Raw genomic sequence first — 20,369 nt, forward strand, 5'->3', positions numbered from 1 at the left:
AGCAATGTGCTTGCCTCTTAAATGCCCTCTGAATGAGGGCAATTAGGGATGGGCAATAAATGCTGGCCTAGCCAACCTCATATCCCTTGAACAAATATTTAAAAAATGACCAAATGCGTTCAACTCTTGCCAGAGTGTTAGTATGTGATTGGTTTGTCCATTTTGGTGTCCTCTGCTGGATCCACAGTGACCAAAGGTGCAATTTTGAGAGTGAGATTCTATAGGAGCTGTGCAAGGTGTATGTCATTGATAAAAGCAGCACTACCCCTATCACCCGGAGAGTAATGGACAGAGCAAACTATTCAACTGTAATATGCATGACCAATTGCTCACTTCACCTCCTGAGAGTAAGTGGTCTGATTATCTTCAAATAGTACCCCACATTGCTCCATGGGTTATTCTCCACACTATCTCTTCTTTGGAAGAGACTAAGTCATTATAATGGATCATCTCCTTGGGCTCACCACATATTCAGATGGAGAAGGCCAAGTTAACAAGTGGATTGCGAGGCTAAACCAGGTATTTGATATAGTATCCAAAAGAACCGAGAAAGAAACAATGGGAAAAAAAATCTACACGATCACAAAGCTGACGAGGTGGACCCTCCTATTGGCACAAGAATATTCCTCCAGAAGAGGAATATCAGGGATTGGATTAAGATACAGGATGTCTGGGATGCTGAACCCCACAAAGTCATCAAGCAGCTTGACACTAGCGGGCACACCTATGAGGTCAGCCTCTGAAAATGATTCATAGAGGGGAGTCACTTGAGGCCAGAAGTCTGGCAGATGATGTGGGAGCAGCTCACTCAACAGCATTGCTGAAACTGAAGTGCCAGCGGGCAGCAGCTCGAACAAAGGAGACTTGGATAGCCACACAGAATCCTGCAATGACCTGTGTGTTGTGAATCCAGGGAGTGTATCTGGTGTGAGGAGGCCTACTCCAAACTGGAAGAGAATGCAGAGATGACCTGCAGTGAGGTTGCAGCTGAAGTGACAAGTACTGTCAATCATATGATCCTGAGAGACATGACCGACCTAGACCTCTACATGACTGATCCTTTCCAAAGTCTGGATCCCATTAAAAGTGCCAGTATGGAGGAGAGGCTGGGAAGATGGGGCAGAATATTGCTGCCGGCGAGCAGGGGGCGGGGCCCGCTCGCCGACACATAAAATGACACGGGATGATGTCGGTTGGAACCCCCAACATCATCCTGCCCCATTTAAATTTTCAGGAAGGCGGGGGCTCAGCAAAATCAGCTGTGCGCCCGCTGACCTGTCAATGGCCAATTGAGGCCATTGACAGAGTCACTTAAACAATTAAAGGACCAGGAGCCCCGATGGGCAATAGTAAAATACATGAAACCTCATCCACCAGCAGGATGAGGTTTCATGTACGGTTTTAAACAGTTTAATAAAATTTTGGTGCAATTTATGAACATGTCCCATCTCATGTGGTCACATGAGGGGGACATGAAAAGGATTTTTTTTTACTTTTTAAAATCTTTTTCAAAGTGTCAGCGATCTCCCTGAGGCAGCACTTAGTCTCAGGGAGATGTGCGCTCTTTCGCGCACATGTGTGAAAGACTGCACTCGCGCTTTTGGGGAATCCCCCCACCTGCATAGCGCTTCCCGCTATGGCCCACCCTTAATTGGCCCATCCACGTAAAACGGCAGCAGGTCCCGCTTCTCCAGTGGAGATCGGCTCCCTGCCCACCGGAGACTGGGTCGGGCCCACCTGCCCGATAGGCAGAAAATTCTGCCCATGGTCTAGTCAAATGCCGAATGCACCCTAGCCCTTACGATTTTCTCCCCAATCAGTGCTGCATGAAATAAATGCAGCCACCAATGTGGATTTGAACATGCAAGCTATCATAGCTCAATTGAACCTGCTGATCACGTGATTGCTTAGCCACTCCTTGTCACTATGTGATGTGTGTAGTTGCTAGGGTGACAACTCTCAAGTGGGGAAGTATGTAGCAGGAGAGTTGTCCTGACCTCCAGCTTCCAAATTCGGAGTGAGGCCAGAGGCTGGGCTCCACCAACTGTGGGGAGTTCATTGCGGAGCACTAGGTCTCTGCCAGTAGAGGTTGTTGGTCCAGGAGGAAGCTGGGCAGGGGGATTCAATTGGCACATGGGGGCTCCCTCAGAATAGGAGCCGAAGACCTGAAGAAAACTAGAGGCTGTGTCTAAGCCCAGAGCGCGGACTGAAGAAAGCTGGATGCAGGGCCTGAGCTAGGTGCACAGGCTGGATGGGAAGGAGCAAAAGCCTCATGGAGAATGGGAGAGAGCAAGAATTCAGCCAGAAGATGAGATACAGAACCAACCTGATGAGTCCCTGCATTGAGGTGCCGAGACATTGGATAGGACAGAGCCCTGGAGCATCAGCAGTGAATATTCTCTTTAAATAAAAATAAAAATACCTGGAAAAACTCAGCAGGTCTGGCAACATCTGCGGAGAGGAACACAGTTAACGTTTCGAGTCCGTATGACTCTTCAACAGAACTAAGGAAAAATAGAAAAGAGGTGAAATATAAGCTGGTTTAAGGGGGGGTGGGACAGGTAGAGCTGGATAGAGGGCAAGTGATAGATGGAGATAGCCAAAAGATGTCATAGACAAAAGGGCAAAGAGGTGTTGAAGGTGGTGATATTATCTAAGGAATGTGCTAATTAAGGGACAAACAAAGTACAAATAGCCCTAGTGGGGGTGGGGTGCGGTGAAGGGAAGGGATTGAAATAGGCTAAAAGGTAGAGATAAAACAATGGATGGAAATACATTTAAAAATAATGGAAATAGGTGGGAAAAGAAAAATCTATATAAATTATTGGAAAAAATGGGGGGGAGCGGAAAGGGGGGTGGGGATGGAGGAGAGAGTTCATGATCTAAAATTGTTGAACTCAATATTCAGTCCCGAAGGCTGTAAAGTGCCTAGTCAGAAGATGAGGTGCTGTTCCTCCAGTTTGCGTTGAGCTTCACTGGAACAATGCAGCAGGCCAAGGACGGACATGTGGGCATGAGAGCAGGGTGGGGTGTTGAAATGACAAGCGACAGGGAGGCCTGAGTCATGCTTGTGGACAGAGCGAAGGTGTTCTGCAAAGCGGTCACCCAGTCTGTGTTTGGTCTCTCCAATGTAGAGGAAACCGCATTGGGAGCAACGAATGCAGTAGGCTAAATTGAGGGAAGTGCAAATTATACCTTTTAGCCTATTTCGATCCCTTCCCTTCACCCCACCCATCCCCACTAGGGCTATCTATACCTTGCTTGTCCTGCTTTCTATCCTTAATTAACACATTCCTTAGATAATATCACCACCTTCAACACCTCTTTGTCCTTTTGTCTATGACATCTTTTGGCTATCTCCACCTATCACTGGCCCTCTAACCAGCTCTACCTGTACCACCCCCCCACCCCCCTTAAACCAGCTTATATTTCACCTCTTTTCTATTTTTACTTAGTTCTGTTGAAGAGTCATATGGACCCGAAACATTAACTGTGCTTCTCTCTGCAGATGCTGCCAGACCAGCTGAGTTTTTCCAGGTATTTTTATTTTTTTTTGGATTTCCAGCATCTGCAGTTTTTTTGTTTTTTTGCTTTCATTCTCTTTAAATAGTTTATTTCTTAAAGTTACGTTTTCCCTTGAGAGTTTATACAGTTTTTTCATGGCGGAATAACAAAACTTTGTTTGTTTTACCTTCATGCAGTCCGTGTGCTTAAATCCCACATTACACGTAAGAGATCAGAGTCCAAGAGTGGAGAGGTCCTGGCTTTTAGTAGGGCTAGAAGAAATTACAGAGCTACAGAGAAATGAGACCATGGAGGGTTTAAACACAAGGATAAGAATTTTAAATTTGAGGCATTAGAGTTGGTGAAAAGGATATGGAGCTGAAGAAAATGGCTTCAGTCTTCTAGTGTTTATCTGGAGAAAATTGCACATGCACAAGATTGATTTTTTTTGTCAGACAAGCATTCTGATAGCATAGAGATGATAGCAAAGGATGTGATAGCAGAGCATAATCAAGCAGAGTCAGCATGGCATCATGAAGGTGAAATCATGCCTGATGAGAGGTTGAGCAGGTTGGGCCTGTAATCATTGGAGTTTAGAAGAATGAGAGGCGACCTTATTGAAATATGTAAGATCCTTCGGGGGCTTGACAGAGTAGATGCTGAAAGGTTATTTCCTCTTGTGGGAGAGTCTAGGACCAGAGGGCATAATCTCAGAGTAAAGGGGCACCCATTTAAAACAGAGATGAGGAGGAATTTTATCTCTCAGAGGGTAGTGTATCTGTGGAAGTCTTTACCACAAAGGGCTATAGAGGCTGGGTCATTAAGTATATTCAAGGCTGAGATAGATTTTTAATCAGTAAGGGAATCAAGGATTATGGGGAATAGGCAGAAAAGTGGAGTTGAGGAGTATCAGGTCAGTCATGATCTCATTGAATGGCGGAGCAGACTCGATGGGCTGAATGGCCTACTTTTGCTCCTATGTCTTATGGTTTTATGATCTTATACAGATAGTCAAGGAGTTAAGCAAGGTGGTAGAAAACTAGAGCTTGGTATATAGAAGATATAGATGTGGAAGTTGTCCACAGGTTTCTGTATGCTGTTACCAAATGGTACCAAGTGTTGAAGAAGAGGAAAGGGCCATGGATGAATCTAAAGGCAATGGTGCAACAATTGGAAGAAAAAAATATTGCCAGAGATGTCCTCGTAGTTATTAGATTGGTATGTGCAGAGCCAAGCAAGCAGAGTTCTATTGAACTGGACAACGGAAGAGAAGTGCTGGAAAAGGATAATGCGATTAACCTTATCAAAGGCTGCAGGGAGATTGAGGAAGCTGAGAGAGATAATGCATGATGGTCATTTGTGACCTTGGTTAGGGTCATTATGGGGCTCTGGTATGGATGGACACCTGACTGGAGATTCAGAACAGAGCTGAGTGCAGATTTGAGAGGTGACAATATGTTCAGGAACCTTTTGATAGGAAAGGAAAGTTAAATTTGGGGTTTATAGAATATAGAGATGACCATTTTTATATAAAGATGGAGTGACTGATGATGACAACAATTTAGGAAGGGCGAGGGTCTACAAATAGAAAGGTATGCCATGAGGAAAGGTGCAATTTCAGTTAGCACTCCGGCTGGGAAGGGAGATTGGGTGGTCAGCAGTTTTGTAGGAATGGGATCAAGAGAGCAGGATGCAGGTCTCATGGATGAGATGATCTTGGAGATGTTAAGGGATAGGGAGAAACTGACGAGAGAAAGAGAGAAACAATGAGAGGCAATGATGCAGGTCTTGTGCCAGGAGAGGGCCTAAGGGGAGTTTTGGCTTGGTTGACAAGAGGATGTGAGGAAGCAGCAGAGGCAGCTGATTGAATGGTCTTTGTATTGGCGATAAAAAAGACAATGAGTCCCCCAACACTTGTTGTTAGAGATATATTCTTTGCACTGTATGCCATCAAAGAATACATGTCAAGAGGATCAGCAGACAGAAAGTTTGATTGTTTTCACTTTCCTAGATGCTACCAACCATATTTGCAGGCATTTTTTTTTGTCTAGTTAGCTAAAACATTAAGTATCCTCAGCAGGTCGAACAGCATCTGTGGAGAGAAAAACAGAGTTAACGTTTAGAGTCCATGTGACTTTTCTTCATAGCTAAAGAAAAATAAAAATGTGATGAAATTTATAATGTTTAAAGGGGTGGAGCAGGTGAAGCTGGATAGAAGGTAACAATAGATGGGGGCAAGGGAGAGATTGCCAAAGATGTCATGAACAAAAGGACAAAGGGGTGTTAATGGTAGTAGTGCTGGTTAAAGGAGGTGCTGATGGTGGCATTAATGCAAAGCTAAGCCACTCACTGTACATCAGGTGCTTACATGCACCAGAGAGATGGTATGGTCAATGATGGAACTGATTATTGGCAGCTTCAATCCTGCATTTCGGATTTCCTTGTTTTGCATTTCTGTCTATAATTTCTTTACCACTGTCTCTTCAGCCTTGCAAGGGCTATTAATGGATTGAAATGTCCTTGAACCTTCTGAAGGGTTTCCTGGGCTTTTGTCCTCACACTCCGACTTACCTCTTTAATTGTCTGCATTCCTTTAAATCAACCTTACTTGCAATTTACTGTTCCCACCACTAATGTGTTCCTTAGACTAGCCCAGGTCAATCCCTGAATATCTGATTTTGATACAAATGAACTGACCAAGGAAATGTACGTGTTATTTAGCATATTATTGCCCAGGTGTGATTAGGACCAGTTCTTAACTTCATAAACATGATTGGCAATTTGAAAGGAAATTGTGCACTTAGATGTTTTTTGCCTCTTAGAACCACTTTACTTTTCTTAAACATCATAGAAGGGTAGGGGAAGGAATTTAACTCTGTGTGCATTTTACACATGTAAAACTGGCATAAAAAGGATCAACTTTGGGCATAATATCCTGCTTGAAAAATGTCTGATCCAAAATTAGGTTGGGCTATTTTTCAGGCTTTCAAGGCAACTGCCTAAAGGCCCCTTGCATATGCTAATAAAGTGCCAAACACCTGTTTAAGGTATTCTCCAGCCAACCATCACCGATAAAGTAAATATAATTATTATCTTAGGCAAGCATATTGAGAGAATGGATGGAGTTAAGAGATAGATGGAGTTAAGATTCAGTTCAATCTAAGTTGACTGAATGGCGAAACAAGCTCTAGGGGCTGAATGACCAGTCATATTCCTAAACAAAAACAGAAATAGCTGGAAAAACTCAGCAGGTCTGACAGCATCTGCGGGGAGGAACACAGTTAACGTTTCGAGCGCATATGAGTCTTCATCAGAACTAAAGAATTATAGAAATGTGGTGAAATATAAGCTGATAGAGGGGGTTTGGGACAGGTAGAGCTGGATAGAGGGCCAGTGATAGGTGGAGGCAAAGAAGAGATTGCCAAAGATGTCTTAGACAAAAGGACAAAGGGCTGTTGACGGTGGTGATATTATCTAAGGAATATGCTAATGGTGACATTACGGGTAGAAAGCAGGACAAACAAGTGGCAGATGGCCCTAGTGGGGGTGGGGTGGGGGGAAGGGATTGAAATGAGCTAAAAGATCAAGATAAAATGATAGATTTAAAAATAGGTGGGAAAAGAAAAATATATTTAAAAAATATAATTTATTGGGAAAAAAGGGAATCGGAAAGGGGGTGGGAAAGGAGGAGAGAGTTCATGATCTGAAGTTGTTGAACTCAATGTTAAGTCCGGAATTCTGTAGAGTGCCTAGTCGGAAGATGAGATGTGGTTCCTCCAGTTTGTGTTGAGCTTCACTGGAACATTGCAGCAGGCCAAGGATGGACATGAGGGCTTGACACCAGGATGGTGTATTGAAATGGCAAATGACAGGGAGGTCTAGGTCATGCTTGCAGACAGACCGAAGGTGTTCCGTGAAACGGTTACCCAGTCTGCGTTTGGTCTCTCCAATGTAAAGGAAATCGCATTAGGAGCAGCGAATGCGGTAGACTAAATTGAAGGAAGTGCAAGTGAAATGCTGCTTCACTTGAAAGGAGTGTTTGTGCCTTGGCTGGTGAGGAGGGGGGAAGTAAAGGGGCAGGTGTAACACCTTCTGTCGTTGCATGGGAAGGTACCATGGGAGGGGGTTGACGTGCAGGGTGTGATGGAGGAGTGGACCAGGGTGTACCAGAGGGAACGATCTCTGCGGAATGCTACCGGGGGGTGAAGGGAAGATGTGTTTGGTGGTGGCATCATGCTGGAGTTGGTGGAAATGGTGGAGGATGATTCTTTGAATGTGGAGGGTGGCGGGGTGATAAGTGAGGACAAGGCAGGCCCTATTGTGGTTCTGGGTGGGAGAGGAAGGAATGAGGGCAGATGCGTGGGAGATGAGCCGGTCATGGTTGAGGACACTGTCAACCACCGTGGGTGGAAAATCTCAGTTAAGGAAGAAGGAAAACATGTCAGAGGAACTGTTTTGGAAAGTGAAATCATCAGAACAGATGCGATGGAGGCGAAGGAACTGGGACAATGGGATAGAGTCCTTACAGGAAGCGGGGTGTGAGGAGCTGTAGTCGAGGTAGCTGTGGGAGTCAGTAGACAGTCTTTCACCAGAAATTGAGACAGAAATGTCAAGGAAGGGAAGGGAAGTGTCAGAGATGGACCATGTGAAAATGATGGAGGGGTGGAGGTTGGAAGCAAAATTAATACATTTTTCCAGGTCCAGACGAGAGCATGAAGCAGCACCGAAGCAGTCATCGAAGTACCGGAGAAAGAGTTGTGGGAGGGGGCCTGAGTAGGACTGGAACAAGGAATGTTCCACATACTCCATAAAGAGGCAGGCATAACTGGGGCCCATGTGGGTACTCATAGCCACACCTTTTATCTGGAGGAAGTGAGACGAGTCTAAGGAGAAATTGTTTAGTCAGAGAACAGGTTCAGCCAGATGGAGGAGAGTAGTGGTGGATGTGGATTGGAAAATTGACAATTTCTCCTTAAACTCGTCTCATTTCGTCTAAATAAAAGGTGTGGTTATGGGTACCTGTATGGTCCCCAGATATGCCTGCCTCTTTATGGGGTATGTGGAACATTCCTTGTTCCATTCCTACTCAGGCCCCCTCCCACAAATCTTGGGAGAGTACATCAATGACTGCTTCGGTGCTGCTTCATGCTCTCATCTGGACCTGGAAAAATTTGTTAATTTTGCTTCCAATTTCCACCCCTCCATCATTTTCACATGGTCCATCACTGACACTTCCCTCCCCTTCCTTGACTTCTCTGTCTCAGTTGTCCACCAATATTCATTCCAAGCCTACCGACTCCCACAGCTACCTCAACTACAGCTCCTCACACCCCACTTCCTGTAAGGACTCCATCCCATTCTCTCAGTTCCTTCGCCTCCGTCGCATCTGTTCCGATGATGCCACTTTCCAAAACAGTTCCTCTGACATGTCCTCCTTCTTCCTTAACCGAGATTTTCCACCCATGGTGGTTGACAGGGCCCTCAACCATGTCCGGCCCATCTCCCGTGCATCCGCCCTCATTCCTTCCTCTTCCTCCCAGAACCATGATAGGGTCCCCCTTGTCCTCACTTATCACCCCGCCAGCCTCCACATTCAAAGGATCATCCTCCGCCATTTCCGCCAATTCCAGCATGATGCCACCACCAAACACATCTTCTCTTCACCCCCCCGGTGGCATTCCACAGGGATTGTTCCCTCCGGGACACCCTGGTCCACTCCTCCATCACCCCCTATACCTCAACCCCCCTCCTATGCAACTACAGAAGGTGTTATACCTGCCCCTTTACTTCCCCCCTCCTCACCAGCCAAGGGCCCAAACACTCCTTTCAAGTGAAGCTACGCTTCACTTGCACTTCCCTCAATTTAGTCTACCGCATTCGCTGCTCCTAATGCAATCTCCTTTACATTGGAGAGACCAAACGCAGACTGGGTGACCGTTTTGAGGAACACCTTCGGTCTGTCTGCAAGCATGACCTAGACCTCCCTGTCATTTGCCATTTCAACACACCACCCTGCTCTCAAGCCCACATGTCCATCCTTGGCCTGCTGCAATGTTCCAGTGAAGCTCAATGCAAACTGGAGGAACTGCATCTCATCTTCCTACTAGGCACTCTACAGACTTCCGGACTTAACATTGAGTTCAACAACTGTAGATCATGAACTCTCTCCTCCATCCCCACCCTCTTTCCGATCCCCCTTTTTCCAATAATTTATATTTTTTAAATATATTTTTCTTTTCCCGCCTATTTTTAAATCTATCATTTTATTTCGACCTTTTAGCTCATTTCGATCCCCCCACCCCACCCCCACTAGGGCCATCTGCCACTTGTTTGTCCTTCTTTCTACCTGTAATGTCACCATTAGCACAAGATTTCCAGCAACTGCAGTACTTTGCTTTTATTTTACTTGTATTCCTATGTTGCTATGTTTCTGAACTCAGTATTATCCAAAACGATGTGCATGTGGGAATATGGGACATATCTAATTGCATCCCAGTATAAGTTCCTTTAGTGTTACTGTATTCCTGACCACCATAATGGTCAATTTGTGAGACAATAAGGGTCTCCAGCTTTTTCCTGCTGTTGTATCAAACAATGTAGTAGAAAAAATATTTTGAGTATTGCTGAAAGCAGAGACATGCTGTCAAAACTTTTGTTTTGCACTCATTAGGACATATTCAAGAGTGCCAAATTCCACAGGGAGCAATAGTTTATAGTGTATGAGAAAAGGATGCTGATTTGTTGGCAAGCCAATTCTGACAACATAACAAGAACAGAATTACCTGGAAAAACTCAGCAGGTCAGGCAGCTCTTTTCTTCTCTGCCGATGCTGCCAGACCTGCTGAGTTTTTGCAGGTAATTCTGTTTTTGTTTTGGATTTCCAGCATCCGCAGTTTTTGTTTTTATCTCAGACAACATATCTCTTTTTAGCAATACTCAAAAAAATTATTTAATCAAATAAGGAGACAGATATGAGGTTACATTTTGAGGGCAGTGCCCTTGTGTTGCTTAAAATTGTTACATCTCCTAATTTACAACCAATTACAGCTTGGTGGTGAAACTCCCTACCAGGAGTTAAATTTTTGTCTCAAAACTGGAGAAGAGCGCCCTCTACTGTCACTGACAGCAAACACCCTGTCCTTGAATAGGTGGATTTTCGAAGAAGAAGGGCAGGGTTGGTTGTGGGGATGTATATATTCATCACAAAAAGTTAGATCAAAATGGTGAACTCAACCTTCAGTTCATTGGCATGTGAATATTAGTAATTAACTTGTGAGACATGTTTGTTTATGGGGGAGATGATGGTGTAGTGGTAATGTCACTGGGCTGGTGATCCAGATGTCCAGGCTAATATGCTGGGAACATGAGTTCAAGTCGCACCACAGCAGTTGCTGAAAACTAAATTCAAATAACTAAATCTGGAATTGAAAGCTACTCTCATTAAAATGACAATTGTAAAAACCAATCCAGTTTACTAATGTCCTTTAGGAAAGAAAATCTGCCATTCTTCCCTGGCTTAGCCCACATGTAACTCCAGACCCACAACAATGTGATTGGCTCTGAAATGGCCAATTCTTCCAAAGCCACTCAGTTCAAGGGCAATTTGGGATGGGCAGCAAATTCTGGCCTTGCCAGCAATGCCCACATTCCAATAAGGAAACAAAACATTCATGATTAGTTGTAAAGCACTGGACACTGTGCTTACTGTATTATTTAATTCAAAATGTACAAAATTGAAACGCAAATCAAAAATAATGGCTTGAATTTTCCGGCCTCTTTGGTGCTGGGCATCATGGCAGGCATGAGCGGACAGTATAGTGGGAAGGCCAAAAATTGCTGTTGTGAAACCAGCTTGCTATTGCCCACTCCACCCATCAATGGCAGGCGCAATTCCCACCACCGCACATCAGGAACATCATTTTAATACACCTGAATCAAATTCTAAGTACTGCCCTTGGGCAACAGTTGCAATCATTGGCCATATAGTGCAAAGGGTTTACCACTCCAAGATGATGGCCTGACAGTTTTGACCTTTTGTAAAAAGCTTTAAAAATCTCATCAGCTTGAGGTGCCTTTTCTTTCTTACCTGCCTTGACAACCCCCATTCGGCTGCTAATGCGACATTGTTGGAGGCCCTCCAGACTCAGGACCCATTTGTTGTCTTAATTGAATTGTGAGTCCACATCCTGGCCTGCTGGTCAAAGATGACATTAGGGGTGAGGCGTTAGCGCAGGATCAGGACCTGAAAACTCACTCGGTTTGACCCCAGAACAAAAATTCAACTCATTGGCTGGAATATTCCACCACCATTGGTGTTGGGCACCATGGTGGACGTGAGCGGACAATTTGGTATCTTAAAAGCAGTTTGCAATCGTCTACTCTTCCCATCAGTGAAGGGCTGCCTTTCCCACCATCCAATGTTGGGAACATAATTGCGATGCATTTGCCTGTCCGCTGGAACCATCCCCCCACATTGAATTTACCGCCCTACGTCAGTGGGAAAACACGTGGCCCAGAGCATGTCTTGACAAGTGTGACATGCAGAAATCAGGGCTTACAGTTAGGACCTTACTCATATCGCGGACATCCGATGAGCAGAAGATGCTGGAGCCCGACAGCTTCCAGACCCCAGAGGAATATATGCACCGCATGCTGGTTGGATTCTCATGGACATGGCTCCACTGCAAAGCAGCTCACGGAAGGTGGGAGATCTCCGTTGATGTCTGGGATCTGCTTTGGGGCATCACGGTCTTGGCTACAGATGATCGTCAAGGTGGGGAGAGGAGGGTCCAGCTGTGAGTGGGAAAGGAAGGTGTACCAGGGTCGGGGAGTGGGTGGGAGAGGAAGGTCCAGGTTTGACTAGGAGAGGAAGGTGAAAAGGGGGAGGGTGAAGTTGCGAAGTGGGTAACGAAGGTGTTAGGTATGTGAGGTTGGGAGCGAGAATGAGTATGGGAGGAGGCAATAAGGGTAGAGGAGGGAGTAAACGTGGAGGAGGGAGAAAGGGGGCTGTCTTATGAGGATAGGTTTGATAGTCTGGGCTCATTTCCACTGGTGTTTAGAAGAGTGAGGGGTGACTTGATTGAAGTATATAAGATCCTGAAGGGTCTTGACAAGGTGGATGTGGAAAGGATGTTTCCACTTGTGGGTGAGTCCAGAACTAAGGGGCACTGTTTTAAAATTAGGGGTCACCCTTTTAGGACAGAGATGAGGTGAATTTTTTCCTCTCAGAGGGTTGTGCAACTCTGGAATTCTCTGCCTCAGAAAGGGGTGGAGGTGAGGCACTGAATATTTTTAAGGCAGAGGTGGATAGACTCTTGTTAGGCAAGGGAATCAAAAGCTATCTGGGGTAGATGGAATGTGGAACTTGAAACACAAACAGATCAGCCATGATCTTATTGAATAGCGGAGCAGGCTCGAAGGGCTGAACGGCCTACTTTTGCTCCCATTTCATACGTTTGTACATATGTCTGTATGTATGTTCAGGTGAACATGCATGGGACTGGTCTGTGGAATCAATGACTGCCTCTTGGGGAGCAAATTGAGGGTGGACATGGTAGGAGGGAATGATGAGTATGAGAGGAGGCAGAGTGAGCTGGAAGGGTGGGAGGGTGAGAGTGTGACAGTAACAGTTGAAGGGATGATGAGGGTGGTTGGTGGGGACTTGGAGACAGACACGAATCCTGGGTGTGGGAAGGCGGAAGGCGTGGAGGTTATCCTGGATTGGGGTGGGATTCTCAGGAATATAGGGAACTTGCACATTCACCTGGGCATCCTGGAAAGAAAGGGGTTCTTGTTGATAGGTGATGGTGGGGAGGCAGAAGATGATGCCAGGGTGGTCAACAATGATGGGGGAAAGGGTATGGGTGACTGGGGGAAGCTGAGAAGAAACCTTACTACAACCATGTTTTTGAAATTGAAAGTGGGCAGAGCCTTGGTTTGGGTGGCTACAGGTGCTGCATGGCAGTACGATCAGTGGGTGGGCAGAGGTGCAGCTCAGCTCAGATGGACAATTGAAAGAGAACCCCAGCAGTCAGCATTGAAAATGCTCAGGACATTAAGATGAGTGTGATGGAGGAAGGCTCCATGTGAGTGGGAGAGTGCTTGCCACAGACTCCAAGAGGTCCTTACACGTACACTTCTTCCACCAGAATCACTCCTGGGCTGGCTGCGTGCAGCTGAATTGCTAATGGGGGGGAAGGTCTCACAAAGAATTCACTGCAAATTAAGCTGAAGGACACCATTACACATTACTCAGTGAAAGTGGATATACTTTCAGATTATAAAGTGACAAAATGTGTTCACCAGTCCAACCATTTATGATCAGAAATTCTTAACATTTCTAGGCCTACCACTTCTTCTAGGTGTTGCCCTGACATTGTGGGGACAGCCTGTGCAATGGTTGCCTCTGATGACTACGGTGTGGATCCTCTGCAGAGCCAAGGCCTTGAGGACCCCAGCTTCCTTTGGCTGTCCTCCTGTGGGCCGGCTGCTCTCTCTGCGGTAACAGAGGACAAGGTTGAAGGGGTCACAGTCAATGGGCAGACAGAGGGAGAGGACAGTTTCTGAGATCCTTGAGTGGATGACTCCTCTTCCCTTCGGGTGCCCGAGGGCCTCGGCCTGACACCTTGAGGGGAAGGAGCACCTGGAGGGACATTGAGGTGGCCTGTTTCCCTCTCGCGCTGCCACTGCAGGAACTCACCCATGGCCACTGTGACAGAGTGCAGGTCTGCACACATACCCGCATTCTGCTGGACCAGGGTCTCCATGGCATCTACCACCGTTTCCTTGGAGAGTTCCGTACACATACATGTGGGCAGCACTTCATCAGTGAGCAGGTGGACTTACTTCAACTCGTTTGCCACTCTGCTGAAGGCTTCCAACAGCTTTGCGTGATTATCCCCTGCCTCCTGCTGACTCTCCACATTGAGTTGGAAGACTGAATCCAGAGGTTTGACATCTGGCTCGGACCTCACAGACGCCTCTTCCCCAGGAGTGCTCTAAGTGCTGGGGAGCTTGGCCGAACCTGCCTCCACCTGCTGTGAACACGTGTCCATGCGGTGACCACCAGATTGTGAACCTGAGCCTGTTCTAGATCTAGGTCCCACCGAGGCGCATGTCTATGCACTGGTGCAGGGTTTGGTAAGCGCTGTGACAGGTCTTCCAGGCTGCTTATTTCTAGCTTTTCAATGGAGGACTTGCCCTCTTAGCTGGAAGTGAGGGCCTGGGTGGAGCTGAGGGATTGGCTGGCTGAGGATGTCGGTTGCTTGGCAGAGCTCCCTGTGAACCAAAGTAGAGCTAATTAGTTAAAAGCAAAAAATTGCAGATGCTGGAAATCCAAAACAAAAACAAAAATACCTGGAAAAACTCAGCAGGTCTGACAGCATCTGCAGAGAGGAACACAGTTAACGTTTCGAGTCCGAATGACCCTTCAACAGAACTAAGGAAAAATAGAAAAGAGGTGAAATATAAACTGGTTTAAGGGGGGGTGGGACAGGTAGAGCTGGATAGAGGGCCAGTGATAGGTGGAGATAACCAAAAGATGTCATAGGCAAAAGGACAAAGAGGAGTTGAAGGTGGTGATATTATCTAAGGAATGTGATAATAGGTGACATTAAGGGTAGAAAGCAGAACAAGCAAGGCACAGATTGCCCTAGCTGCGGGGTGGGGTGGGGGGAAGGGATCGAAATAGGCTAAAAGGTAGAGATAAAACAAAGGATGGAAATACATTTAAAAATAATGGAAATAGGTGGGTCCCTCTGGAACACCCTGGTCCACTCCTCCATCACCCCCTACACCTCAAATCCCTCCCACGGCACCTTCCCATGCAACCGCAGAAGGTGCAACACCTGCCTCTTTATTTCCCCTCTCCTCATGGTCCAAGGGGCCAAACACTCCTATCAAGTGAAGCAGCATTTCACTTGCATTTCCCGCAATTTAGTCTATTACATTCATTGCTCCCAATGCGGTTTCCTCTACATTGGAGCGACCAGACACCGGCTGGGTGACCGCTTTGTGGAACACCTTCAGTCTGTCCGCAAGCATGGCCCAGGCCTCCCTGTCGCTTGCCATTTCAATACTCCACCCTGCTCTCATGCCCACATGTCCGTCCTTGGCCTGCTGCATTGTTCCAGTGAAGCTCAGCGTAAACTGGAGGAACAGCACCTCATCTTCTGATTAGGCACTTTATAGCCTTCCGGACTGAATATTGAGTTCAACAATTTTAGATCATGAACTCTCTCCTCCATCCCCACCCCCTTTCCGATTCCCCTTTTTTCCAATAAATTATATAGATTTTTCTTTCCCACCTATTTCCATTATTTTTAAATGCATTTCCATCCATTGTTTTATCTCTACCTTTTAGCCTATTTCAATCCGTTCCCCCCACCCCACCCCCCGGCTAGGGCAATCTGTACCTTGCTCATCCTGCTTTCTACCTTTAATGTCACCTATTATCACATTCCTTAGATAATATCACCACCTTCAACACCTCTTTGTCCTTTTGTCCGTGACATCTTTTGGTTATCTTCACCTATCACTGGCCCTCTAACCAGCTCTACCTGTTCCAAACCCACCCCCTCCTTAAACCAGCTTATATTTCACCTCTTTTCTATTTTTCCTTAGTTCTGTTGAAGCATCATACGGACTCGAAATATTAACTGTGTTTCTCTCCGCAGATGCTGTCAGACCTGCTGAGTTTTTCCAGGTATTTTTGTTTTTGTGTTAGAGAAAATTAGTGCATAGCAGCAGAGGCAAAAGCAGGAGAGAGAGCACTCATGGTTGCATTGAGAGAGAGGTGATGTGATGAAGGATCCAACTTGAGGGTGTTTGCTACCAACCTCACCATCGCCACAGGCATGGTCCACGTCCTCACTGGTCAACGCAGTGGCACACACTTCAAAGTGAATGAGTAGTCTAATGTGGGCCACTGCACCCCTGGCCTGGGACCCTGTCCCTCCTGTTGTGAGCCAGCTTCTCCTGCATGAAAACGGATGGAGAGAGTGTGAGTAGGACACATGGCACTGCGTGGAATGTTTGCATGGTGAGCGGAGCCATGGACAGGATGAGGACACAAGCTCTTGAGGATAAGAGCATGATGGAGATGTGAGGGTGTGTGAGAGTTAGTGGTGTTGTCCCTTGAGGTGTGAGATCCCTGTGGATGTGTGATAGGTTTATGAGTGTGTGAGTTGAGAGTGATGAGAAGAGTGACATCCTTGTGGAATGTATGAGATCTTTCATTCTCTTCCTTCACTGTCCTCTTTTGCAGGGCATTGGCACTGATTACCACTACCACTGCCTCCCATGCTGGATTGGTGATCTTGCTTGTTGGTCTTTGCCCAGAGTGAGGGTAGAGGATTTCATGGCAGGTCTCCACTGCATTAAAGTAGGTACTTGAGGGAGGCTTTGCTAAATTTGGGAGCAGCATGTTTCTTCCCTTTGGCTGACATGACTTTGTAACCGTTTCCTATCCCTTAGAGAGTGCTAGCTCTGTGCAGGGCACCCTTTCAGTATGGCGCCCAGATTACTGAAGACCTGAGGTGATGCCGGATTGGGTACATCAGAGGCTACCCCATCAATGACCATATGTGTTTCCCAGGAACACATAATTAATGAGACAGGTTGGGTGGGGAGTGGTAGGATAAAAGGGTAGAAAAGCCACCATTGTGCCCGGCAGGTAAAACATCCTTTTTCCCACCACTTCGTGCAAATCTGGGACAATTCCACCCAATATGTATGCCCTGTGTTATGATCCCTATAGACACCAATAATATTTTGGAAAACAAAATTGCCTGGCAACCAACGGAAGTAAACCGATGGACAAGATTTCATGTTTTAAGATTTTGACTATAACATTCAAACTAAAATCGACTTAATCAATCATTGCTTATCAGGCAACTAATACATTGAAATAATAATAAGTTACTTTAGCATTAACTAACCTAACTCAATAGGTCTTAAAATTCCTTTCACTGTGCACTACACTATTGGCAGAACAAGTCTCGAGTTACTCCCAGATTTCCAGCAGACTAATTTTTCCAAGCCATTCCAGGTTGTAATTTCCAGTGCCCTTCGAAATTCACTTCACTCAGGCTGATTCTCCCAGATCTGGCTTTCACTAGCAAGGCCCACCTTGGCAACTCTTCATTCCTTAAATCTCCAAAAGTACAATCCATTCTGCTCCTTTCCTTCAAACAGAAAAATAGATTGTTCCCAACATCCTGCTTCCACACAGGATTATCGTCCTTGTTTCTCTCTGCCTGTGTCTCACAAAAGAAGCTGCTGCTACACTGTCAAGGTGTGAAAATGTCACTTGATGTTCAATAGGTTTCAGTTTGGGTTTCCTTCTCCATGGCAGCAGATCCTATGGGCCTGTCTCCAGGCAGAGGTTTAATATGACCACCATCCAGAACATTCTGTTTCACCTCAAGTTAAAGGAGACATCTTAAACCGTAACTGTCTTGTAAAGTCCCGCATTCATAATACTTGTTTTGGCACAGAAACAATATTTTGCACTCTGGCTGAAAAACAAAACTACTTTGCTAGTGCAACTATTCTGCAATGCTGCTGATGGGTGTTAGTGCCTCCAAAATTTAATCGATCAGAGAGCATAAGGACTTGGTAACAGGGATAGAAAACAGTTTGAGTTGGTCCTATACATTGGACTAACAGTTGGATTGACAAAATGATGGTTTTATTTTTCTTGTTTTTTCTTTTCCCCTCTCCTAAAGTTTCACACTGAGATATGGTTGCATAATTGACAGATACTCTCCAGTATCTCACTAGATGATTAACCTGTTCATGAGAAGTGAGTCAGCAATTTAATATGCTAATGGATTGTGTGCCTCACATTTTTGCAGTCTTTTAGTTTTAACATCTTCAAGGTGTTCTACCCAGGGCTTGGGAAGTGAGAATGACCAGATCCATCAGATAAGTACTTTTTAATACCACAGCTTGTAGATTAGGAGGAGCAGGGGTACTTCCCCCTCTCCAAACTAACCTGCTATGACAGATCCCATTCACCACTCCACCCTGCGATCTACCAACATCCCCCCCGCACCCCACCCCCGCCCCCACCGAGTCTCCATGCCTGTAAATGAAGAAAAAAATTTAAAATGAGGTAGGACTTCTGTGTTCCTCTTCTGCCCATAAATATTGGGATTTTTTTCTCTGAGCCATAACATTGTAGGTATAATAGGTTGTTTTACCATGGTGATGTCAGATTAAGATTCATTCTTTTCTTATCCACATGAAAAGGCATGAAGCTTGTAAATGTTGATGTTCAGAGAGACTTGGGTGTGCCTGCAGAAGGAATGCAAAAAGTTAGTATGCAGATACAACAAGCAATTATGAAGACAATGGCATGATGGACTTTATCATAAGGGGATTGGAGTATAGGAATAAAGAAGTATTGCTACTATTGTATAGAGCTTTGGTGAAACCACACCTGGAGTTCAGTATGCAATTCTGGTCTCCCTATTTAAGGACGGATATACTTGCATTAGAGGCAGTGCAGTGAAGGTTCACTAGATTGGTCTCTGAGATGAGAGGGTTGTCTTATGATGAGAAGCTGTGTAAATTGTGTAAAGCTGTGTATATTCTCTGGGTTTTAAAAGAATGAGAGGAGATCTCATTGAAACATAAAATATTTGGAAGGGGCTTGACAGGATTGACCTGGGGGCACAGTTCCAGGATAGGGGTTGGCCATTTAGGACTGAGGCAAGGAGACATTTTTCCACTCTTAGGGCTGTGAATCTTTGGAATTCTCGACTGCAGAGGGTTGTGGATACCCCATCATTGAATATATTTAAGGCTAGGATAGACAGATTTGTGGTCTTTCAGGGACTCAAGGGATAGGGGAACAGGTGGGAAAGTGGAGTTGAAGCCCAAGATCAGACACGATTGTATTGGATGGCGGAGCAGGCTTGACAGATCGTATCTGCTCCTTTCTCTTGTGTTCTTGTGTATTCATGCATTTCCCATTGGGGGTTACTGGTAGCTGTCATCAGCAGGTTCAGGCTGATATTTCTCTTCATAGCCCAGGACCACTGATCTCATTGAAGTCGTAGGTGCAATCAACTATCATGCCCGTTGAGAGAAGCTAACTTGGCAAGGACAAGAGGGCTGAATTTTGCGGAATGCTTTTCGGGCAGAACTTCCATCATCATCGGTTGTCCCTTCATTCAAGGATGATGTCTATTCAGGGTCATGAGTTTCTGCCATGGGCCTTCATGTGACTGAACAGGTTGATTCTTGACCTGCAGATCTTTGGGCAGGATGTCCCCGAAGGTAGTGGGATCTGGACTTCAGGATTTTCTTCCTTTCTTTCCTTCTCTGCTGCCACTCTGCCTCATCATTAACACATTTTTGACTGAAGGCATGATGTAGCTTGATGACAAGCTGTCACCATATTGAACAATTTGTAGCAAGCTCCTCCTGGTCATTAATATCAATGCTGCTGTGCTTCATGAAAAGCTTCAGGCTGTCTTTGAAACTTTTCTTTGTCCTCCCCTGGAATGTTGACAATTTTAGAGCTGACAAAACAAGACTTGGCAGGGGAGATGGCTTTTGGCCGTTTGGACACAGTGTCCAGTCCACCCAAGTTGATTTTGTAGTTTTGCTTGAGTGCTTGTGGAGCTGGCTTCAAGACGGACGCTAACATTTGATCAATGGCCCTCCCATTGAATCCAGAAGATGCAGCAGAGGCATTGCTGATGGAATTTTTCTAGCACTGATATACAGTCCAGGTCTCACTGCAGTGTAGGGGTATGGTGATGACAATTGCTCTGTATACTAGAACTTTTGTTGACTTTCAGAGATCCTCATTATCAAACACTCATTGTCGAAGTTTGTAGAAGGCGAAACTGGTG

Source organism: Carcharodon carcharias, chromosome 3 (assembly GCF_017639515.1).
Source record: "Carcharodon carcharias isolate sCarCar2 chromosome 3, sCarCar2.pri, whole genome shotgun sequence".
NCBI lineage: Eukaryota > Metazoa > Chordata > Chondrichthyes > Lamniformes > Lamnidae > Carcharodon > Carcharodon carcharias.